The sequence below is a fragment of the Polyodon spathula genome, chromosome 19 (assembly GCF_017654505.1).
Source record: "Polyodon spathula isolate WHYD16114869_AA chromosome 19, ASM1765450v1, whole genome shotgun sequence".
NCBI classification, from domain to species: Eukaryota; Metazoa; Chordata; class Actinopteri; order Acipenseriformes; family Polyodontidae; genus Polyodon; species Polyodon spathula.
The window spans coordinates 7,733,150-7,759,273 of record NC_054552.1 but is presented as its reverse complement, the minus strand read 5'-3'; the positions used below and the strand labels follow the sequence as shown (position 1 = coordinate 7,759,273).

The window sequence follows — 26,124 nt, the reverse complement described above, 5'->3', positions numbered from 1 at the left end:
ATAGCACACACTACACCAGAAACAAAGACATGCACCTGAGATATACCTGAGCTAATGCAAATCAAATATGTTTTTCTTTGTAATTTCTTCAATTGAAATACTTGTACTAATATATATTTCATTTTTTGTTTTCATTTTTGACTGCCTGTGGCAGTGTAAAGAGTTACAATGGGCTAATCTTTAATATCAAATTGTGATGCCTATCATAGCACATCATTGCTTTAAAACAAAAACGTTGTTAGACACTTCTGTTTTATTAATTACTCAAATAAATGTTTAAAAATCTATTAATTTTTTATATATATATATCAAGATATATATAATATAGATATAATATAGTATATTCGCGTATATATATCTATATTATATATATATAATATATATATATATATAGATTTGTAGTCCATGGAAATATGTTCAAAAGCCAAGCTTCGGATAATAATAATAATAATAATAATAATAATAATAATAATAATAATAATAATAATAATAATAATAATAAGCAACAGGTACGTTTCTAATGTTTAAGTTACATTAAATGTCAGCTGTTATTTAAATTGGTTATTGCCCTCATGTAGATTCTCTTAATTGATGGTGTGAGAAATACATAAATAATAATTTTGTATGAGAAATGCACGTTTAAAATGTGTTAGTGTTACTTACTTATGTTGCACATCCCCATTAGATAAAAGCACACTCTCTACACTCCGTGAAGTGCGTGCTGTGAAGGTAAAATAAATACCGGTATTAAAACAAGCAATACATTAAATCCTTCTATTCATCAATAATTTAAACTTTAAATAATGTTGACTGACTTTAATACAATAAAATAACAATGATATCTGATAATCACTTAATGTAATGCATTGATTTATAGTAAACGTAGAAAAGGATACTAGCACCTAACACATGCTTTAAAACTCACCTTGATACATTAAAATACAAAAAAATAATAAAAAATACACATTTCGTTTAATGTTGGAACTTAATTTAGAATCCATCCGTGATTCATATAATCCAGTTGTTTGTGGAACCGGTTTCTTCCAAGCCAGGAGAACTATTTAGCTGCAAGAAAGACACATTCTGCTGTAGTTATTTGGATGGAAGTTAACTTGTTTTCAGAAGGTCTCTCACTCTCTACTGTTCTACATCTCCAGCATCCTTGATCCCCGCTTAAAGAATGACGACTGCGGCTAATTAGCATAAATTATGCGGGCAGGTAGCTGTTGTCTATGCAAATTAGCTCTGGGGCTTTCCTTTGAACCTGTGGGACCAAAGCCACCAATCACCGTTACTGGCAGGCAAAAGCAATACAGTACTGTCAGTCTGTGAGTAGCAGTGTGCTGTTGGTTTACTATTATTTCTTCTTATGCCTATGTGCAAAAGTGTCAGGTTTTTGTAAAGTATGCATGTAAATACAAAGGTAACACAGAAGTCCGTTCGTTTTTCACTATGCTTTATATTATTTCCGATAGCACCCTACCTAACATAGTTCGCAGATATTGAGTGTGACAAAAAGCACATGGCGCAGGGCTAGGTTACGCTTTGATTAACAAACTCGGGCGCTAGGTGTGAAGGTGAAGCTGTGAAGGTCAGACTGGTGGGGTCCTGTATTGTGGACAGATTTCGGTGTATTAATGTGTTCCAATTACATAATATAGACAAGTGCAAGTGCCAGTCCTGTGGATGTAAATATGATACCCGTATATGAGAAATATGGCAGAATATCAATGTACCGGCCTGCTAGAACCCCAACACCATTCTGCGTGGCAATCTTCAGGAGTTTTGAGAATTATTGCGCATACTTTTGAGACAATGTCATTTATTTAATTACAGGTTTTTAAATATCCCTATATTTCATTATTCAAAATCAGTTTGCGTAACAAGGTACTGCAGGTATGATTTTTGTTTCAAAGATATGTTTTAATCCTGAACAAACATTTTTGAGTCCCCCAAAATTTTTTGTTTTGTTTCTGTTTGTTTCTTGGAGATAGTTGTCGGTAATATTTGATAGTCTATATATTACTAAAATAAAAAAAATAAAAAAAAATCAAACAATAGCTAAATAAGACAGCATGCTCATCATTTATTTTCTAAAAAATTAAATTGGTCATTGAAAATGCAGGTACTTTTTAAAATGCATTGTGAACTTTAGCGCTACTGTTATAACAACACCTTGCAGGGCAGTTCAAAAGCATATAGCATTACTTGAGAAGCACTGTCAAAAGCGAAACACCATCCTTTTCCGAGCTCCTCCCAGCGTTCGGGAAAGGCTGTTGCACGGCGACTGAGAATCGAGCGTCTGAGGAGACAGTAGTGAAGTGTAAAAAAAACCCGACAATTGCGCAGAAACATGGAAAGAAAAGTGGCTCGTGAATTTAGACACAAGGTAGGGAACTCCTGCAGCATTAAAACATATTTTCTAGTACTTAACTGAATCGTTAGGTTGTAGTCTATGTGTGTTTTTTGGACAGAATAAGGTGTTCTTTTTAAAAGCCAATGTCAAGTGATGTACTCTGGACCCTGTCGTATTAATTAAATGGTGTGGGGGAAGGGCTTTTTTTACTCCGTGAACAGTAATTAAGAAACAAAGCTGAACAGAGAATTTAAATATACATATCATGTAATAACATCGTTTATTGTTAACACAGGTATTTGTTTCTGCAGTTTTTCAATTATAACTCATTAAATTGCCATATGGTCTGGTAAATTATGTATTATTTCCTCCTGGCAGACTACAGTAGCAAATTCTAGTAGTTTATAGACTTGGTAGTCCATAGTCGAAGATGTATTTTGCAGTGTACTGTAGCCAATAGGGTTATTGGAGGGGGTTTAAAAGCATTCTTCTTAGAAAGGTACTTTTTGTTTTGTGTCAAGAATTTATTAGCAGCAGAGGCAAGCGTTTCATCCGTACTTTAATAATCGAGAAAGTGTTATATTATGTTTGTGTTCATGTATTTATCTATAAGTGCATAAAAAGGAAAACATGTACAGTGTGCTCTTAATAACTGTTATGGTAACGAACCCTTTTTAGCAATACAAGACTGATTCTCTGATGCACCTGCCTTGAGTTTCAACTACTGTAGTGTGAGCTGCTATAATACTTCCAATAAGGTTTTTTTAAAATAATATATTTTTCAGCCTTTTTGTAGAATTGTACACACATTTTAGGTGTGTGTGTGTGTGTGTGTATCTTTACATACAAAGCAGTAAAAGTGTATAGAGTACCTAGTTATATGGAGTAAACTGTCTATTAAAGCTCTCAACCAGGTACGCTTGCTTATACATGTGGTTAACACAATGCAATATCTTCTGTTGTCCTTTCAAACTCCCATCCAATTCAGGCTTGACTTATTAAGCTGTCGACCCTATAAACTGTGACCTCATGTATTATCCTGACACAAAAGACAGTTCACTGACAGATCATTTAAAACAACGACCACAGATGTTCACTCAGCCAGAAACCGGCTGCTGATTTACTGTTGATTTGAATTTGAATGACGCAAATGGTATACAACATTACATGATGAAGAAGGCTCAGCTATAAACAATTCAGCTTCATTGCTCTTTTACTATGTGGACTGTAGGTTCCAGTACATGAAAATAGTACTTATAATTACACACACAAAAATAGTACTGTGTTAAATAGTGTTGCTGTGTCATTGTCTCCTTTTAGCTTCCTCTTAGAATGCTGCTTGGGTAGTAGCATGCTCATTTTCACTTGGAAGGTGCCCACTTAAAGACCCCCAAGATGTACCCTACTTAACTCAATCCAGGCGGATGTCATGCTGATGCGCTGGGATTTTTTCCTAACCTATAAAAGGCTGTTATGTGCTATATGTCGCCTTCCATACAATAAGACAAAAAATGGACTGAATGATAATACCCCGAAATAATCTTAATATGTTTTCATAAAGTAGCCGACGCTAATATAGTTAGTCGGTGGATCGCACCGGTCGCAGGCTTATTTTAAAAAACCCTGAATCATGTTTTATTTTTACGCTGACCGATGCTTAGTCACAATTTTCTTGTTTTAAATACTGTATGAGTATTACCATTGTGTCTCAATATGACCAGCTCTCAAACTGACCCTGCATCTTAGTTGGGCAACCCTGACTAAACAACTTTTTACACTGGTTGGGTGCCTAGCCTTGGCTGAACCAAACATAACCCCAGTCCTGGAGTTCTACATGCCTAACTGTATATGTGTCCAGTCATGTTTTAGTCTCACTTGACTATTGAGTCACCAATTAAAAATATAATCACAATAATAATTATTTATTCCTATGCAAGCAACTTGAGTTAAAAAAAAAGTCCCTTATACAATTGGCCATTTCAGTCAGGGATATTTAACACACATATTGCATTAACTGGTTTTAATGTTGTTGATATTTTTGAAAAAAAATTGTCCAAAGAAAATAAAATTTGGGCACCAGTTTGTGAAGGCGCGACTGATAAAGTGTTGTAAAGTGACACTAGTCTAATTGAAGCTCCTGTCATCAGGTACGGAAGTGCTGCACTGTGTCAGGGCAGTAAGCTGCAAAAAGAAAGCGATCTGCCCCAAGCAACCATCTGTGTAGAACAGTACCCGCTGGACTGCCACGTAACAGGTCTTGGGCCAGTGATCACTTTACAGGAGCAATTACACTTATTCTGCATGGGTGTGTGTGTGTGCTACGTTAATGAGTGGCCCAAAAGGTTTCTCAAAATACTTGTTCAGCAGTTCAGTTGCTACCAGGTAAGGCAGTGAGTTTAATTTCTGTAATGTTTTGTTTGGCTTTGATGACAGCTTTGTGGCTGGCTGGTAGATATTGTACTGTATTTGAGAATGTGTTGTTTTATCTGGCTTATAAAGTATGGTGCATTTTTAAAATGCAATCTTAACTTTTCGTAAAGGAAGTGTGCCGAATGCCTGAATCTTTTTATAATTCCAGGTGGAACTGCTGGTTGACAATGAGACAGAAAAAGGTTACCTTTACGATGTGCTTCGTATGTATCACCAGTAAGTTTTACTTTACATGTTTTGTCCTTTGCAGTTTAGATGTCATGGCACCTTGTTATACTTTATAACTAATGGTCCAGAACAAGCCCGTTTTTGGTATTTTCAGTTTAGTTTTAAGAGTGCATAATTTTATATACATACGTTTCACTCTCTATTTATAATATCTATTTCACTTTTACCCGGTGAAGAGACCTATGTCATCATGGCATCTTGTTTAGATTTCAGCTTCACTATTGGTATAAAAAAGGTGTCAACTTCAACATTGTGGAAACTGTTTAGGTTATTTCTTGTTGTAATAAAATCCTTATTATATTATATCAAATATCAAAATCCTTCATTTCTTATAAAATAACGTCCTTTACTGAAAAAAGCATGTGAATTATTAGAATTTGGCTTTGCAGCTAAAATGCTATTAGTGAAGACAAATGTTTTTTTTGTTTTTTTGTTTTTTTTTCTGTTGTGTACCATGTTTTGTTTAGTGTTTAATAATACTTCCACATACCACAGCTCTAGTAATGGCTGCTGTTCTAAATCATTGCCTTTGTTACCGCACCCTTGCTGTACTCCATTTTACAATGATTGTCCTCATTACAGTCTATAAATGGCATTTGAAGTCACCTTGTTATACACATACATTCATAGAAAGCAGGCCATTTATGTGATTGCAATTTTCATGGTAAAACATGATTTAGATACCTGTACATACCGACACATGTTTGCAACATGGCCCAATTAAAAGAACTTCTCTGAAACCTTTAGGCAAATACAAATTCACAGAGCACATTTAGATTAGTTGTTGTTTTGATTCATTATTGATTAAAATAAGTAATTCATGTCAGGCTGTTTGTTTCAATAATTAAATATATTTCTTAAAAAATGGACATAATTGAATTGTTAACTGGGTTATCTACAATGCGTGATATGTAATATGTAATACCAATATGTAATATCTAATATAAACATAATATCAATGGCATGTTGATGAGAAATATATTTAAAGGAGGAATTGTGTCCATTCCTGATGGAAAAAGCTACTGTAGGAGATATTGTTCCCATTGACTTGTGTAATAATAGCAGCTGAATGGAGTGAAATGTAGATGTTGCTGAAGTTTCCATGTGGTCTTTGTGGTGAGGAACAGTTTTGTTTCCCAGTAGCTGCATATCCGATTCTCTTTCACTCGAGTCTGTCAGATTGAACCCTCTATTCATAAAAGCACTGCCTGTTGCTTGCGAGTCAGGAATGAAACAGCCATTGTTAATAATTTAGAGCCTCTGCCGCGGTTACTAAATTCATAACCAATGCTCCAGCTCCTTTTCATAAGGTTTGGTTTACTAGTTTGCCTCAGGACATTGCTGACACTTTTGAGCTCAAGCGCTGAGGAGAACCAGTTACTGAACCATCTCCAGCAACTTCATGGCAAAGGTATTAAATATTGCTCATGATACAGCAACGTGGAACTGGTTGTCAAGACGTTCTATCAGCAAGCATGTCTAAAATGGACTGTGCATATGCCTTCACAGTGCATTTTTCAGTCATAACCATCAGACTTTTACATTTTAAAATCTGCTGAAGAAGAAGCAGCAGTAATACATTTATAAGTAAGTATTTATTATCCCCCTACTATCTAGAGAATCGACATTCTTACACAAGGTTACACAAATACACAAGGTTTAGGATCGCTGAACTGGATGTATATGACAGGTAATATACTAAATTCCTATGTACAGACTGGCATGGTAATCCATTGAAAACAGTTCTGTTTAAATCAAATGGTAAATTAAAGTGCACTTATAAAGAGTATATTTGTGACATAAGGATTGCGGTTCACTTTGTATCCGTGTTTTCAAGGTCCATGGTTCTCCCTTCCTGGTGGGCGACCTGAAGCTGGTGATTAATGAACCAAGTCATTTACCTATTTTTGATGCCATTCGACCGCTTATCCCCTTCAAACACCAGGTAGAATACGATCAGCTCACCCCCAAGCGATCAAGGTAAGTCTGCATGGACAGTTTGAGGAGAATCATGTTTTTCCAGCTAGGGAAGGAATGCACAAAGAGCAATGTTTGATATTTAATCCCTTTTTAGTTTTTAATTGCTTTTTTTTTTCATATACAATGACCCGAGTCAAGGTCGTAGTTTAACTTTTGTTCAAAAGAGATTTAGGATGGAGGGTGCTCTGTGAATGCCGTTCAATGTCAGGGATCACCAGAATAGAAAATAAATCAATCAATAGACTAGTTTATAATTTAACTATAATTATAATTTATAATTTACTTGCACTAAAACAAGTACATTTCTGCAAAAAAGAATATGATTTATTAAAACTGTATGTTTTTTTTTTTTTTTTTATTGTGATGTGACACAATCTTTAATCCATCTGATTTATATTAAAATTGAACCAACAGATAAAAATGTATCTACATCACACACATTAGGAAGTTGAAAACAATGCAATTAAGCATTTAATATCAGAACTGAATTTAGCTGAAAGTTAGTATAGCAAGATTTTGTAGAACTCAAAATGATTCCTATTTCTAATGTATGGGAAAAGTAAAAACAAGCAAAAAAAAAAAGCGAATTGTGTTTTGAAGCTATTTAATCTTTAAAATTAATATACCACTTGAACGTGACCTGCTTGATTGTTCCCTCTGTTTTTTTAGGAGGTTGAAGGAGGTGCGTTTGGACAGAACTCATCCCGAGGGGCTGGGGTTGAGTGTGTGCGGAGGACTGGAGTTTAACTGTGGCCTTTTCATTTCTCAGATAGTAAAGGATGGGCAAGCAGGCAATGTAGGCCTACAGGTGAGGAACCAAATTCTCACTTTGTGAAATGTGGATTCTTCAAGGGCAAAAATGGAATGTTTTTGTACAGAGTGAGAATTGGAAGTATAGTATAGTATATTGAAAAGAAAGATTCCTAAATACAAAATCACCAATTAGTTCTAGCCAAAGGTAACGCATGATTAAATGTTTGTGGAGGTGGGACTGGTCGCACACTCAGACAGGTAGCATTTTATAAATATATTTATTTTTTAAGTTGCAGACTTTAACAAATGCTAGGTAGAAGTGAATTTAACAGATTTATAAAGATTGGTGTATGCTTCCAACAAACACAACAGGCATGACTAATTTATTAGTAAACGGCAATAGGAACAGATAAAACAGCCCCAGGTGGCGATTGTAAGTGAATCATGATGGTTGTGTTATTGGTCTGTCTGGTATTTGGCATCAGGGATTGCCTCTGCGTGCCTCCTTCGTAGTCAGGCTTCCCAGACAGCTTTCAATACTGTTAAATAAACAGGGTGGATAGGCAATTCATTGTTTCAGAGAATGCTGTCTCCTGACAGAGTGAGTGGTTTCTGAAATTTCATCCATTGGGTATTTTAGGAGTATTTGTTAACTGAATCCCTTCATGTTCTGTAATCTTCTAAAAATGCATCTAACCGTGTCTAAGAAAGAAATAAAAAAGGATTTAAATTTTGGGAAAATCTGAGATCACGTGAGTTTTCCGAACCTGGATATATGATTGTAAAACAGTAATCTGAGTTTAGGTGGAACATATTGTATTTCCTGAATCTGCGTGATGACTGACCTAATACAAAGCAGCAGTATTGCTTTTATTATATTGACAAAGGTGTACTACAGTATTCTTGGGTAATAAGATCACAATGCATAATTTAACTTGTCCAGCAGGTGGAGAAAAACACCAGTTTGTGACTTGACCATCTCTTCAAATGGAGTTAGTGCTGTGTGGGGAAGTATATTGTTATTGGGTAGACAATCAGCATGGTATGAATGCTCAATACATAAGCAAACCTCTTTCTTCTAAGTCTGTTCATTTAGTTATAGCTTTTTAAAATAATAATCTTTATTTTATATATAGCCTTTCATAAAGAATTATCACAAAGCGCTTAACAAAACAAGGGAAGACAATTAAAATAGCAATAAAACAAAACTTATGACCTATACAGGATTGGATACAAACTATTAACAACATAAAAAAATCAAGAAAATAAAAACAGAGAATCTAAAAGAATACCAATTTACACACACTTTGACAGGGGTGATTACATTTAAAATTCTGAATGTAATAAATATCACCACCAGGGGGTGCCATTCACATTTTAAAATGTATTCTGGCTTGTGTCAGGATTAAAAAATATATTTTTAAAGACACGCGTAAACAACAACAAACTTTCATGAATACACAATCTTACTTAATTGGAAAAAAAAGTATCTTTAAAAAAAAAAAACATTTTTTGAATATAGTGCGATCTGTCTAAACAGCATAGCCAGGAGAGACCTGTAGATCGTTTGTGATTATTTACACCAAAGAGATGACATGCTGGGTAATTACAGACTGGTTGGAACTAGCTCTAGTGACTCTTCAAATGTTGCTGCAATTATGCTCTGTCAGTAGTAATTCAAACATAAAAGGCTTCATGCAGGCACTTGAGGTATGCTGAAAACCTTTTTTTGAGCCGCAGCAGCTGCATCTGTAGTCATAGCGATGCCTATGTTGTCATGAAAATTATAAGTGTTTATCTGTGCCCCAGCTTCAATCTGAACAACAGCTTTTTACAATAACAGCAAAGTGCCTTTCATTTCTGTATCTTTACTGTAGTAGAAGCAATGTCTAGTTACTATGAGCTCTTTAACCTCTGCAGAGCTATGCTGTTTTTGCATTTCTACCAATAAAAAGACTTGTACCTTTGCAGACCAGAAACAAGACAATGAAAAGAACCCAGCCTTTGCACAGCCCCTTAATTGCTGTGTTTCCTGTTTGTCTTATCCATCCTTCTGGTTTTAAAACCAGTAGTATTGTGAAAGATAGTTCTGCATGCGGTGTTAGATTTACTTAATGTCTTGTTCTTTAAATGACCTCCTGTGAAGACTCACTCACTTTTTTTCCCTTTGCTAATCATTTCCCTAATGTGTTTTATGAACATCTTTTCATGACCTTTTGGGACAAGCTCATGTGTAATCATCCCAGCAGGGAGCTATAAACTTGTTTGCCTGCCTCTTTTTTTTTAAACTAGAAGAACCCTTTCACAGTATGTTTGTAGTTTTTGTCCCATGCTACTAGCAGTCATTTTCCATAGTTGATGGGCTTTTAATTGATATAAAGATGAATTACACAAGTCCATTTTTAAGGAATTATTTTTAAATGTTTTGTTAATCAGATTTGATAAATGAAATAAAATAACACTAATTACAATAAAAAGTCATTACATTAATTATAACTCAATCATTTCAGACAAATAAATGAATTTTGTGAAACAGCTGCTTTAAAGCAGACTATTGCCAACATTCCAGATCATTTGGGATTTATAAGTGATCAATAGATTAATCATTTATATGGTCTGATTAATTCATTAAAGAAAACATAAAAAAAAAAACGTTTTTGCTATACTTTCTCATGGTATTCTGAGCTATACATGTCTCCTAGCTTAAATTACATTCAGCACTGTACGACTGTTTGATCGTCATATTTTATACAAAAGTATACTTTAAGGAGCTGTAAATAATGTAACACTTTTTATTCAAACTGTTTGATTAAATATAAATATACGTTTGTATGTATGTATATGTTTTAGTTGTTGCAAGTTACACGTATGTTCTTTCTTTATAGATGTTGGCATGATACCTGTCAAAAGGTAAAAGGTTTCTCTTTGTATATAAATGGGGGTGGGAGGCATAATACAGATCATAATTAATGGGTTTGATGTTCATTCCACCAGGATTGCAAGACCCTTTCTAGGTGGTTTAACTGAAATAATTTATTTTTAAATAGCTCTCCTGGTGACCTCCTGAAATGGCAGTTTGTTGACCAGTATGTATCTAAAAGTGGGGTAAGACATTTACTGTATATGAAATGCTAACTTTTAAAAACATCTGAAAATAAATTGCAGTCTGATTGCTGAACTTCTTGCATGTATGTCATATTCTGTCTGTCTCTTTCTGTAGAGGTTGGTTTACAGGTAAGTCACAAATGTTGCACAAGTATCTTTGCTAAATTAAATGTTAAGGATGAAGCCATTCTTTGAGTGATGTGCAGTAGGGATGTTGTGTTTCCTGTAGGTTGGGGAACAGATCGTTGAAGTGAACGTAATAGAATTTTCAAGCTTGGATCACAAAGAGGTAAGGGAGGCCCGATTTCTGTTCTGTTTGCTCCAGGGCAATGTTTAGCGTGCAATAGAAAAAAAAAAAAAAAAAAGTAAATTAAAGTATATAATAAAATAAAAACAGATTTAACTTTTACATTTATCAGTTCATTTTTATTATCGTTCTACGGAAGTCTGTGAATTAAGGAGCATCACCTGGCTAGAAATACAAGTATCTTACAATGTTTTAAAACACTGTATAGGTATCGTTCTCAAGGGAGTTTCTGGTCTTTGCAGGACTTTCACTTCAAAACCAAATCGTTTTGAACGTTAATTCAACATAATGTGGGTAGGGATAAAGCGACACCCTAGGTTGAAAAACTGTTTGCAGTCACTAAATCAAATCAAACATCTCTCACCCTTTTGAAAATCGTTTTCTGTAATTTTTTGTCTAGGCTGTAAAAGTCCTGAAGAGTAGTAGAAGTCATCACGGTTCTTACAGGAGCGGTAAGTATTGTGTAGTAAAACATCTTATTTACCCTTGTATTATAGTAAAAAAACTATGTAGTCTTGTCCAGTAATGTACAGAGATATTCTGATTTGTGTTAGCAAGGTCTACCAACCAGGTGCATCAAAAAACTAAGAGTTACCTGAGTTGTATAAACAATGATGGTTTTTTTTGTTTGTTTTTTGTTTTTGTTGATGTCTGATAAACTGTTTCTAACTAAACAAACTGTGTGTTAGTTTCTTGATAGCAAACAGAATGTATACAGTATCAAAACAACAATAAACTTCACATGAAGTCATCGAGTGATGTCAAGTAAAAGAGAATTGCCACTAACTTCAAATACACATAAGGCAAAGGCATTGCAGGAATTATCCAAGCAGCTACTTGCTTTAAAACAGTGTCCCGGAAGTATCTGATTCAGGGTCCCTTGTGGTTTAAGGGGAGGGAGCTGTTCATGACTGACGATGAGCGGATGGCTGAGGAGAGTTGGAGAGAACTGGATCGTCAGGAGTTAATATATCAGAAAAAAAGGGCTGTGGAAATGAACAAGCTTTTGAAGGAGCAACAGGAAAAAGAAAGAGTGTGCATTTCTTATCCCTCCTACTGTTGTTTACTCAGAAACCTGGCCTGGTTTTTGAAGCTTGGTAAACTCTGATAATAAAGCTGGAACTACATAAAGAAAACTGGTGCATGTTTTATGGAAACAATAAATGGCTTCACTGAGTTGAAATACAAAAAATATGTATTTATCCTTTTAAAATTGACCAGTGAGCACGTTTACTCACAATTAGGCCTTATGTCTTTCTTAGAAATAGTTTTTGCTACATGGTTTTCAGGTCAAAATCTCATTCCAGATGAAACAATACATACATTAGTAACCTGAGAGTATTTTGACAGATGGGATAAACATAAAACCAATGGCATTTGTTGCCTGTTTTACCCCACTTACCCCCCTGTATAGTAAAAGTCATAGTAAATTAAATGAAATAAAGTAAATTAATAAAATGTGCACATGGATTGCTTGTTAATGTAGTTTGCATGTGCGCTATGTAAAGATTAGACAGTATAATATAAAATAAAATTTTTTAAAACTTTGAGTTTTTCTTCTCAGTAGATCAACTATCAAGCAGTAATTCACCAGTACATCATCCGCTACCATGGTTACCAGTTTTATTGATTTTCCAGTGTAACATCAGATATAATTTTCTGCTACATTTTGCAAATACAGGCCATTAAAGGAGTTTGTTTTGGGCTAATGGGTTTAAATGAAATGAAATGTAGCATATGGTGTTTGCATATCGACAGCTATTAGGAGACACTGAATTGAAGCATTCTGTTTGTGAAGAAACATCACCGGTGTGGTTTGCTTTTACACAGGCGCAACATCCATCTGTTCATCAAAATAAATTGATCAGGGTTTACTGGGCTGAAGAAAGCTTCATTCTTGTGTAGTGTCCCCTTAAAGTTTACAGCATTATGTTGACACTGGTGCCTTGTTTCATGATTCGGTAGTCCACTGTATGGCCATGTATATTTTCCTTGAACTATACTGTGTAAGGTCCCTTCAATAACTTGCTCATTTCGATACACATTAAGTGGTTTTTTTTTATGTGCAAATTACCAAGGGAGCACTTGTTAATAATTCAAGCTAATAATCCTTTATACATTGTTGTGCTGTATTTAGTAAGAAAATATATTGCAGCAAGATAACAAACAGTCCCAGGACTTCTGATGCACTAGGTAGCCTGTGTTGTTAACAATCTTTCTGAAATATGTTTTGAGAAGGAAGATGGAGATTGTGCAGAAGACGGCAGAGGAAGAGGATCGATTCCAAGGAAATGGAAATGGAAGTTGCATCTCTGGCAGAATGAATTCCCTCACACAGTATAGAGCGTGACCAGAAAAAAAACCTGAAAATGTGTGCAAATAACATCAGTGATAGTTAGCTCTCAGTCTCTAGCAGCGTTCAGAGTGGTGGAAGCATGTGCTAGTTCTGGGGTGAGTCAACATCATTTCAGATGACTGGCTCAGCAGAAATATTCTTCTGTAGTATTGGGTGTACTTTACATAATGTAGTCTTAATAGAATGTTACTCTAGCCCTGATTCATTGTCTGTGTTATTAATGGACAGAAGTGAGGACTCAAATCATTGTTTAAATCTTTTTTTTTCCATGTCATTATTCTCCTGGAACTTGTTGCTGAATTGTTTCTGCTCACATTTTAAACAAAGAGAGATTGCATGCATTAATATTTTTCTGCATGTTAAAATAGCAATTTAAACAGGGCCTCCTACAAAAGCAACTGTAAAGGTAATATTCTAGTACAAAAAGTTTTTAAACATGGAATCAGTTTGTGCTACTGCTGTTTCAATGACACGTTTTTTTGGGCTGTGTAATTGATTAAACTTTGCATGGACATCTGCTATGTCTGCCATATAATGAGAATATAGGACCTGTATCATGACATCTAATTGGCTGTGCTTTCCCAAGCCTGTGTTTTAGGATCCAATTGTCAGAATTTCTGCGTGAGTAGGGTATTTTATTCCACATGCTTACCACCTGGGAAGTCTATAAAACCATTTTAATTAATATGAAGTTTATAGTGGTACATTTTATAAAACATGCATCATTTGATAATCATGCTTGGGCGAAAATCGATTGTACACTTTAAAGTCTGTATCCTAACAGACAGCTTGGTTGTCAAGGTAATGGATTTTGCAGGAAAATATTATGCATCACATCCAGTTTGTCATGTTGTTATGTGCTGGATAAATCAAAAAGCTGTTAAGCTGCACATGGGAGTTATGTGTAATATTTCTCAAATTTATTTACCCAAAGAGATGGTACATAAGAGCATTTTCCTGCCTATAAATGGTTAAGAGCCATTGGAAAACTCTTATTGTGGACGGGAATCCCTTGAGCCAACAGAGCATGTAATCACAGAAGCAGTATTGCGATAGTCTTTAATGGCCAGGGATACATCAATACAGAAATGGGTGTTCACGTTTTTTTACACGTTGAATTATGCGGCTGCTCTGAGACTGTGTTTTCTATGTCTAAGCAATGCCCCAAACAAGAAGCAGCTCAGCCCAGGACCCAGGAATTACTGAGAATTCAAGAAAACCATGAGTAGGACTGAGAAACGAAGAAGACAAAAGCAGCATAAGATCATTTTATTCTTAAATTATGTTGTCTTTTAGTCCAAACACAAACAAATGTCAAAGGTAGGATGACTGCAGTGACAGTGATCCAATTAAATTAAGCCTGAACAGCTGTAGAAACTCTATACCCATTCATGGTCTTGTTTTACATTAGCAGTTGATAAATTGTAATGTACTGTAGAAGTTGCTCCTTGGCAATATCTTATCTACAAGCGCTTCGCTGCTAAATGTTTAATTCTTGCATAAATGGTTTATATTATTATTATTATTATTATTATTATTATTATTATTATTATTATTATTATTATTAAAGTAGTCGATTCCTAAATCCAGTAACCTCACAGTAGACTGGGTCCAGAATCCAAAACATCAGATAAAACCAGACAGTTGCTCACCTGAATTGACCTTGTTTTCTAAAGGATCCAAGCTGCAGAGCAGAAACATAACAGGGACTAGGAGGAAGACTGGGGCCCCAGGGAACAGGCAGCTAGGAAGAGCCCGCCTGCTGACATGATTCCACCTCCACCCAAGCACAAAAGCTCTGGTCAGTTCGTGTGTGTGTGTGTGTGTGTGTGTGTGTGTATATATATATATATATATACACACACACACACAAACACACACACACACCTCGTGAGAAGTGATTGTATTATGAAGATATTGATTAGAGCCTGCAGTATTTGTAACTTTCTCTAGACTGCAGGGGTACCCATCATATCAAGCCCTGACAGTGAGCTGCATTCATTTATATCACCCTTTCAAAATGATTAGATAAGGAAACGCTTTCTGTTCATCATAGTGACATGCTGTAATTCAAATGAATGCTCTTAACCCGCTTTTATTTTCTATGTCAGTTGTGGCCTGTGTTAGATATGATTGAGTAGAGCAACAATGCAGAATTAATATGTGCAGTACAGTATTTGTATGCTGCGGCAAAAGTTCTGCAGTCCAAATATTACAATCCATATGCAGAGAAAACCCATGGAGAATGATGTGACAGCATTTACATAGCTTGATATAGCCTTCACAGCAAAGGGTGATGCTATTAGCAGTATGCTGTGCAATGCTGTATTGAATTCTATATCATTTTTTATTTATTTTTTTAACCACCTCAAGATGCCATACAAGTTGAGAATGACAGTCAGAGATTCAGAGAATCTCAACTCTATCAGTTGCATGTGTGATGGAGTTACATGCTGTATTTAAAACTGGAAGTTAAAATAACCTTACGTAGAAGATTTATGGAACAGAGGGTGAAGTACACTTCCAGTTGGCAAATGTTCAGCTAATTTGGGATGTGCCCTATAGACACACCTGTCTGAGGGATTATTACTGTGCTGAAAGATCTTTGCAGTGTACTTTGCACTAGTACATCATGTGCTCAGCTGGTTGATGCTATACAGTTGCATGGATCTTTTATAAATGGCAATGAATGATGTTTTATTTGGTCTCTGGCTATATTCGTAGTGCAGTTGAACGCACCACAACCACAAATCATTATTTGACCGCACGACTATTCTTTTGATTTAAGACATGTTTGTGACTTGTAGGTACTGAATGAGCTGTCATGGAACACGCAGGGAGTTACATACAGTAGCATAGTAAAGTCTTGTACGTGGAATGTGTACAAACTGGCACCTGTTAGATTTACAATATATATATATATATATATATATATATATATATAGATCTATATATATATATATATATATATATATAATATATGATTTTTTTGTACCTGGGTCCAGCTGAATATATAATCTTCGTATTACTCTTGTCCTTTTAAGCCCAGACACAGCTGGTACTGATAAATTGCCCATTACAGCAGCTTTTTGAAGTAGTAGATATGGTTATTTATCAGTGGGGATGCCATTAATATGGATACAGTCTTGGCAATGTCCTTTTCATTAAAGTTCATATGCTACCTTTAGATTCTGAAAATTAGTACCCAGGGTTATTCCTTATATCAAATATACAATGATGAAAACCATATTTTTTGTTCTGTGAATGTGTGCTTGTGCTTTTGAAACATTTTGAGTATTAACAGATGGATATGTATGTATATAGTCAGTTATTGTGAGGTGTTAAGAATCAGCTTTCCACAATTTATTTTACAAATTACTTTCTGGCGTGCAGCTTGGTAGATGAAATGCATTTTTGCTCGTCTTTTCTGTGAAATGAATTGCCACCGGCCTTGATCTGAGAATATGAAGGTACTTTTTTGAAAGGCACTGTTCAGTAAAATTAGCCTCATATTCATTAAGAAAAACACTTTGACGTTAATGCTAAGAATATGCTTGGCTAGACATCCCTCTTCTTTTAAAAGAAAGCTAACTAACTAGTGCTTTAAAATCTACTTCATTAGCTTTTTTAACAAAATTACTGGACCTACTTGTAGTGAATTGACAATCTTGTCTATAAACAAACGGCTGCATCCTGGTACCTTCACTGTAGGTCACATGACCGGACTGGGCACCTGGAAGCAGCAGCAATGTCCTAATCTTTTGGGCTGTATTTAAATATGTAAAACAAGCAGACAATGATTTGAAACTGACTTAACCTTGCGTAACATTCCTTTAGGGGTTTATAGTCTAATACAGTACACTGTTTTAAACAGAAAAAGTTATACCTCTACTATTAGGTAGTCCAATAATATTTTGAATTGGAGTGTGTGAAACCTGTTTTTTTATCTGTTGTTAGTCTGTGGTGGAGTTTCCCATTCCTAGGTAGGGTTAATTCAAGTTTATGTTATCATATAGATGGTTATACTTACTTAATCAAATTAGCTGCACAGTTAATTACGATAAATATCCTTAGCAAGAGCTATCATGTATTTTTTTTTTTCATACTGAAGCTATTTCACCTGGTAGAGCATTCCAAACGTACACTTTATAGAAAATAAAATTCCTAGTTGTATGTCACTGTCCATGCAAACCAAGGTTAAATACAAGCTGTTTTATGTTCAGTACTTGATTGTGTGCTGGTCATTAGCTGCTCTGCAGATGCAGGTTTTTATTGAGTGGCTGATTGCGCCAGCAAGTACTGGAGTTAAATGGCGTGCTTCTTTTAATGGCTGCAGAATGGCATCTACAGGGAATTAAATGTTTATTGCCTCTTTAATCAAGTCTCCAACCTGCTACATGAACAACAACAAAAATAAATAACTAACTTGGTAGGGAGCATAATTGAATTTGAAATGTATGTATAAACCAGATAAAAGTCACTGAAGGTGAAGAGGTGCACCAGTCATTACTTGTTGATTTGATTCTGCCTATGAAGTGGATCCTTGAACATCATGCCATGTTCTAATCTTAGTATTGTACACGTACAGTACATTCCCGTTCACAGTAGTATCTAGATTTTAAGAGGCACACTAGTACCAGTCTACATTATTCACTAATGATGAACATAATTGTCCTGACAATCACTTCAAAATTCTAGGTAAGGCATTTACAACTGATTATTCAGTGTGCTTGTGTGAAAAGGTATACATGTGGAAGACTCAAATTTCAACATTGTGCATTGATAGATTTACAGTTGATTCTTACCGGTTGCCAAATAGTACTCTAAAAGGCTTACCAGAAACGGGTGAATTGGAAGTTATACAGAAGCATTGGGTCAGATTCAAGTTTAGGATACACTATGCTCCTTTTGTTAAAAACTGCTTGAAGGAAACTCAGTTGGTTAGCACAGAAATCTCAAACATTGGAACTCCTTGTTCTAGTCCAGTGTCTACCATGAGCAAGACGTTTTCGGGGGGGAAAAAAGCTTTATCCTGTGTTGAAATTGTTGTCCATATTATGAGTCCTGTTTCTCTGTTAAAGGGCAGGATGTATGTGTTGAGCCATCATAGTCGTGATGCTGATAATAAATCCACATTGACATGCTTGCATGAGTCTAATCTGTTTCACATCTAATCTTTTTTTTTACGGCCACCAGAGATGTTGAAAAGAGTGGTGGTGTACAATTGATCTTTTAGATCCAACAGAAAACAGGTAATTGATCCTAATAAACAATGCACCTTGTGTGACATTCCCATGTTTCTCCATACAGGTGCTATTCTGGTTTCATTTTAATAATGGACACGTTCCATACCATTTTCCGCAAAATGTTAACGTGACCATGTCTTGTATTTCTGTACAACATCGTTACATAGCAGTCATTTTAAGTATGTGCTGCCGCAACCCCTGAAAAACATTTTTTTTATCAGTTACAACTGCTATTCGTTTGATAGGTGACAGACACGCAGGCTGGAAGATAACACAACTTCATACACAACTTGTTTACAGAACATGGTACGCTCTTTCCATATATAATACGACTATCCACACCTAACTTTTTTTCTACTGGCCTTGCAGAGTGCTAGCATCCACCTACCTGCCCAGAAACAAGAGGTGTTTAAACTGAACCTGCCAGAGAAGAGATCTGTGCTTTGATCAAGTGTTCATGAAGCTGTTTTCAGTCACAGTTCTGTGTGCTTTGAGTGATTCTTTGCAGGACTGCTTTAGAACTGTACTAAAATGCAACAGAATCTCTAATTAGCACAAGCAATTTAAACACTCCTGTGATTCATTAAGAATTCCCTTCCTGCATGGGACCCTTCCACCTGCTCAATATGTGACAGGCTGTTATCCTGGTTTACCATGCTCATTAATATGCTTTACCATGCCTCACTGTTCTTTCCTATTCTTTAAAATGCTTTCACTGCGCTCTATTATGCTTTTACTATGGTAAACTTTTATAAGGGCAGTTAAGGGACTTTATAAGTTTCCTGCTGGTCTATCATGTTGTCAGATCATTAGTGGGTTTTCTGTTTTATTAATGGTATACTGTTTCAGTTTAGTGTTTTGGTTGAAGGATATCTTCAAGTAGGGACTTCATTAAAGTTGTTTTAACTGTATATTCTCTGTACATTTATTCTCATACCAGCGGTGGTCATTTTTATTTAGTTTTATAGTCTTTTTTTTTTGTTTTTAATTTATTTAACAGTTATGATGAACATCAGCTTAACAGAGGACTGAAGCTTGTTAATGCTGTTGATGCATTCATGTTAGCACAAATGGTGGTGGAGTACTTGCGTTTGCCTGGTTGGTCAGGCCTTTTATATTCCTACACACTTTAGAATCAGTTGCTGTTCAGACATCTTTTAAAAAAAAATTAAAAAGCTGATGTAACCTTGAATGATTTGTTTAATAACCATGCATACCTGTCGAGATAAAATCACAATCCCATATTACAAATCTAAATATGTAATTATTCAGGGGCAGTGCTTTGGAGTACAAGTACATTGCATGGGCTGGATTATACAGTGCATGCATTCTAAATACATAGCCATGTATTTTTCTCTTCTCCCTCAGTTTCCTATATATTATATAATTTAGCTGTACTTTATTGTTTAATATGCATTGTATGTTTGAGCCCCCAGGCAGCTATTTCATTTTTATATTTTATAAGGTGTTTTCATATAGTATTTTTGTCTTTTTGGTGCTTTAAAATATATATATGGATAGTTGTATAGGAAATAAACATAAAAGGTGCTTAATTAAATATATATGTTCATAATTTGGTTGTCAAAAGGAACACATTGCTGTATTTTAAAGTAATTATTTATTTTTTTCTTATTGTATATTCCTGTTTCTTTCAAATCTGAACTATTACCAGATGTACTTATTTTTACTGGTTTCCTACTCAATCTCTTTGTGTCTGTCTGCCTAGTGAGGTGATTATGCTTTGTAAGAAGTAGCAGGATGCAGGATCGACTTTCTCCCTTTGTTTTCATCGGGCAATTATGCATGTACCTTTCTGCGTTACCCCAGTCTATGTAATGATGTGAACTGTACTGTACTGAAATAGACCTTGGAAGCTTAGTTGTATTTCTAAAAGGAGTGTACACCCCTTAATCAAATACGTAATCATTGAATATATATATATATATATACACACACGCACACACACACACACACACACACACACACACACACACACACACACACACACACACACACACACACACTAACCCATCAACAGCCTTTATTGTACATCATTGGTTTGGTCCCCCTCCTCCCCTGCCTCCACCTTGTAGCATGCCTTGTCTAGGGGAGAGGTGCCCGCTGGCATAGACTTAATTCATCATAGTTGCCAGCATAAGGGCAAGGCCATGGGCCAAACTCAAATATCAGTGTAATCATTAATAGGCATTTTTATCTATCAAATCAATAAATTGCTCATTTCATTCCATTGGCGTGTTTCCTTTCTGGAATGATCATTCTCCATCTTACCTGCAACATATTACTATTTGCCACTTTTAAACCCATTTTGATTAAGCCGTTGCATTAGACTAATGCTTATCACACATCCAAAGTAAATCTATTGGATTGTTTTTGCAGGGCTTTCAGAAATATGCCAAAGACTTTGACCCATATTCTACAGTATGTTTTACAGTTGAAATGTTTTGATATGAGTGGTGCTACTATTCTTTTGTGACTCACCCAAAAGATTAACGATATTTACAACATAAACGTTATTAGAGACTTGTCTTTTTTATACAGTTTTATGAATTTATCATTTTAAACAGAGGAAAAAGAATAGAGGCTTTGTACTGTATTTGTCTGGTTGTGTCATTGCCTTAGAAACTATTAGAAGTAGGTCTCCTATAACCTTACATATACAGTAATGCTGCAATCAACTACACTGCAACACACTTAATTTTAGTATTATCAATTAAAAAGGTTCACAAAGCTATCAACAGCTACATTGTGTTAGTATTCATGTTCTTCTTCTGTTTTTCAGTTTACCCAGATCAGATTGCTAGAAGAGATGTTCGACTACTGATAATTAAAATGGCACAGTAAACATAGTTTTTTTCTATGTTTTTAAACATTATGATAAATCTGTTATGAATGAGATTACTGTTCAACTGAAATGCTTTTAGAAACACGTTCCTTCACTCTTCAGTGCTGTTGCTTTATTCATTTGAATTTCTCATTTGCATATAACGGAATCCCCCCCCCCCCCCCCACACACACACACCTGCTTACAACACCTCTGTCATTGACAGTGGTCTTCATGAGAACCATTAAAAACAAAAATCAGTCTAACTAAAGATATGAAAGAAAGGTTCTTATCTGGGAACCTTTCAGATTATTATAATAGCCTTCTAGGTGACCAGGTTTGTTAAGAGATTTGGCTGTGAAACACATTATTTGCTTTACATGAGATCACAAAAATACAAAATACAGTGAGACTAATAGTTGGGATGGTGGAATATTGAACATGCAATATTCTGAACATCCTTACCACCAGTCAGAAAAACATCCTCAGGTTTTTCTGACTGGTGGTAGTGTGAGCAATTTCAAATAAAAAATGTTCAGTATACTGAACAACGGGACCAAGAAGGGTAGACCTACACTTCCATTCCTTTTGAAATCTCTCAAATCCCAAGCTTTAGTCTTAAATGTGTTAGCAGTGCATTGTGCAGATGCCCTTGTCCCTTGGTGGATAATTGTGATGTGACAGTACAGCCTATCAGAAAAAAAGAAATGTGACGGCTTCATACATTCAAAATAGACCATCAGTCTTCATAATGAAATCAAGGATGACAGTGTTTTTCCATTGGGGATGCAATGTAATGTGAACACTATACGAATCCAGAGTTTTTTGTGTGTTCTGACCTTGGGAATATACTTCTTATAGCTGCTTTGACATGATTACCTTCAGTCCTCCGCCAGACCCAGATTTCATTAACGTGGTTGGACGGGAATACAGGACAGTTACTATACATCGATGACAAACGCATGACAAAAAGCTCGAGAAAGGTAAAGACCTCTTTTACATGGCAGGTCAAGGTGAAATCTGTTCAATATTTTTGTAAGGTGAGTTTCTGAAGTGTAAAGGTATTGCTTTTCAATACTGTGCAAAGTTCATATTGGTGAAATACATAAGGATGTAAAGACTGTATTATATCTCTGTACAAGACACAAACTGGTTTTCTTCTGGGTTTTTTTTTTTTTCATTTGTTTTGTTATAAAAAAATAAGCTGTAACCCAAAAAAATGTGTTTGTACAGCTGTGGCCAAACGTTTTTCACATCATGTAATCAAAGAAAATACAAAATGGTTTTGCAAAGTCTACTGAAAGCCATAATAGTAGTACAGTATTTCATGTTAGATTTTGAAAATTGTCAAATTCGTCAGTTTTTTCATTAAGTAAATGGAAAACTGCAAAGAGATATGTAATTCAATATGTTAACATTATTCAGCAGGTTTCATTCCTCTTTATGAAGCAAAATTAGTTAATTCTATAGAGTGATGCAAAACTTTTGGCCATGTTGTAGCTGTACACTGTGAAGGATTGTTTATGCAAATACATTGCTTGGATCCTATGATAGTGATCATATCGGTTGTTTACTTTTTTAGGCGGGTCCACTTGATCTTGCATTAGAGGGTGGCATTGATTCACCCCTTGGAAAAATAGTGGTTTCTGCTATTTATGATGGAGGTTCTGCTGACAAGCATGGTGAGTGTGTGTGATGTGGACAGTCCAGCAGTCCGTTCTCATCTGTGAGCATAATTAGTGCAATCTACCTTTTTATTTTCCAAATATAACATAACTGAAAAATCCATTAGAGGTGCTGCTTTATCAAAAACGCCATAAACATTACAAACTTTTTTTCTGTTAGCAATATTAAATTAGATATTGTTATTTGAAATAACCACACAGAGGTTACTCTAACGCATCTGAATCTATTTATAACATGATTAATACAATAAACATTTTAGTTTGCAGATACAATATGACGTATTGTCTTGATTTTCCATTTCAAAACTGGCTTTGACTTAAACATATTCTGCATCGTACTTCCTTGGAGATTGAATCGCAATTACATAAGTTGTATGCCAGTATGTTTAAGTATTTTGACATTAATGAAATCATGGTATTTCAATCGAAAGGTGAATTGTTTACTTTGTATTACAAACCATCTGTTCTAGAACTAATAACCTTTGGTGCACACTAGGATCCCTGCAGTATTACAAATTAACAAAGAAGCAAGCTACTGGGTTTTTCTATTTTCATTAATTGATTTGTTTATAGTAATGCTGTATTGATTAATGTAACCAGCACTGGTATTAAATACTGCTACACATTGGATAATTAAAATAGCACCCTTTCTGTACCAAGGATTAAGATGAAGATTAGGTCAAGAACCAAACAGATCATCAGCTGAAGGCATCAGTAATGTTAATGACCGATTTTTCTTTTTTTTTTAAAACACTTCACAGGTGTCCAGAATGTGCTCCTATTTGTGCATAATGTTAAAACTTTCAGTAGGGAATGTTTTAAACTGTGCTGTTTTCACAATACAAAAAAAAAAACATTTTTCCCAGATGCTGGTAAAGACCCTTTTCTTTCTGAAGTACTTTCTCTCTCTTGTTCCCAGGTGGAGTGGTAAAAGGAGATGAGGTACTAGCAGTGGATGGGGAGATATTGACTAAAGCTACCTTAAAGGAGGCCCAGTCTATCTTGACAAGGGCCTGGAACAGTGGTGGGGTAAGATATGGTTATTGAAGCAAGAAATTAAAAATAATTGGTTGTTTGGCTGCTTCTTTTCTTTAGTGAATAAACTTTACACTGTTAAAGGGACAAAACAAAGGTATTTTTTTTAAGTTTTCTTTATTTCCAGCTCATGTGAATTAGTGGAGGCACAAAGCACAGTAGGTAATTATAGTTTTATAACCTGTAGCTCAGGTTTAAAAATGGTAAGCCTGCAAATCAGAGTGAGCATGCAGTATGCTGTCGACATTGATTTGCTATGCTTTGAACACAAGTACATGCTGTTTATATGCTGATCATCAGGAAGGCTGTAGGTAGGTACTGTAGGTAGCTGGGAAGAGAGGTGAACTGGTGGATAGGTTGGTTTTTAATACAACAATAACAATTACTAAGGTCCTAATGGTCTTTACTGGCACTGAGGTCAGGTGTGTTTTCTTCGGAGACTGGTTTGTGATTCCTTGTTTCTGTTCTCAGGACTGGATTGATCTGGCCGTTGTCGTTTCCCCACTGAAGGAGTATGAAGATGAAGTGTATGTAAACTAAAAGTTTGAAATATCCATGGCAGAACTGTCAATTCATAGAGCTTTAATTATATTGCGATTGTCTGTTTTAAACAGTTGTTGGACAAGAATTCCATGCAGAACCTTTTGGGGTTTTTTTTTTGTTGTTGACTACTGCACATAAGATAATTACAATATCAAACATTGTTACTGATGGCTGCCTGTTCAATTGTGTAAGCTGTATCAACGCGAGCTATAGCATTATATGTTTACATGTTTTCATTTTGAAGTAGGCCTCTAGGCTTGATGGTGGGACGCAGCTTACTAAATATGCATTGGTTTTCCTTGCTGTGTGGAAGGAACGGAGATTAATATGTATTCTCCTTTGGACCAAAGATATATTGCCATATAAAACCTATGTTAACTGATGCAAGTTAACACCAGAAAGCTATAACCCTTCAATCTACTGTAGGTTGTTTTTTTTTTCGTTTTTTTTAAAGAGCAGTTGGCTCTTGTATTTGAGTGTATAGATTTATTGATACAATGGAACAGTCACTTAATTTGCCAGAGCTCTACTTTACAACATAATTATAAAATGGAATTGGCCACCTTTTACACCTTCTTTTAAAAATGGATTTTGTGCTACATTATCATGTTATATATGATTCTTGTGGGATTAGAACTGTAGGCTCCAGCCAGCATAAATCAGGGGTGTTCTCTATCTCCATGTGTTATGGAAAAATTGAGATCTATTATAAATAGCCTATGTTTACATTTGCAAAAATAGCGTCACAGAAAAATTAATAATGCATTACTAGGAGTACATAAATTATAAAGACAGATGAGTGTATAATACATAGAATATAACTAACTAACACTAACATTAAACAACGCCATGTTAAATATCTGCTCAGTCAGTATGTGTTAGCAGTGTGCTTTATTTATCATTTTTCCACACTCTCTACACAGAGTTGCTAACATAATTTACAGAGTCATTCGCAGTTTGAAAGTTTTTCGTATTACTTAAATGCATTTCATGAATAGAAGTACAGCCCATAATGATTTAGTATAAAACTGCTATGGTATTGTTTGCATATCCAGCCCCGAAGCAGCATCAGTCAGTCCCTAAGCAAACAGAAAGGTTTTCGACGGCAGTGCCTCTGTATACAGACAAGGGTACCTGCTCCAGCTGTAGCACCTTCACTTTCCTAATGGTAATTACAAACTGGGGTTTGGCATGAGACTTCCAATGGCAGGTGTCAGTCGGTGTGTGCATCATCTGCATGTTACAGCCTCGGTCTACA

The 26,124-nt window shown here is 35.4% G+C and overlaps 1 pseudogene; it reads left to right on the top strand.

The window, feature by feature from the left end:
* Positions 1-2,353: 2,353 nt before the first annotated feature.
* Positions 2,354-26,055, top strand: LOC121295004 (annotated as a pseudogene).
* Positions 26,056-26,124: the final 69 nt, after the last annotated feature.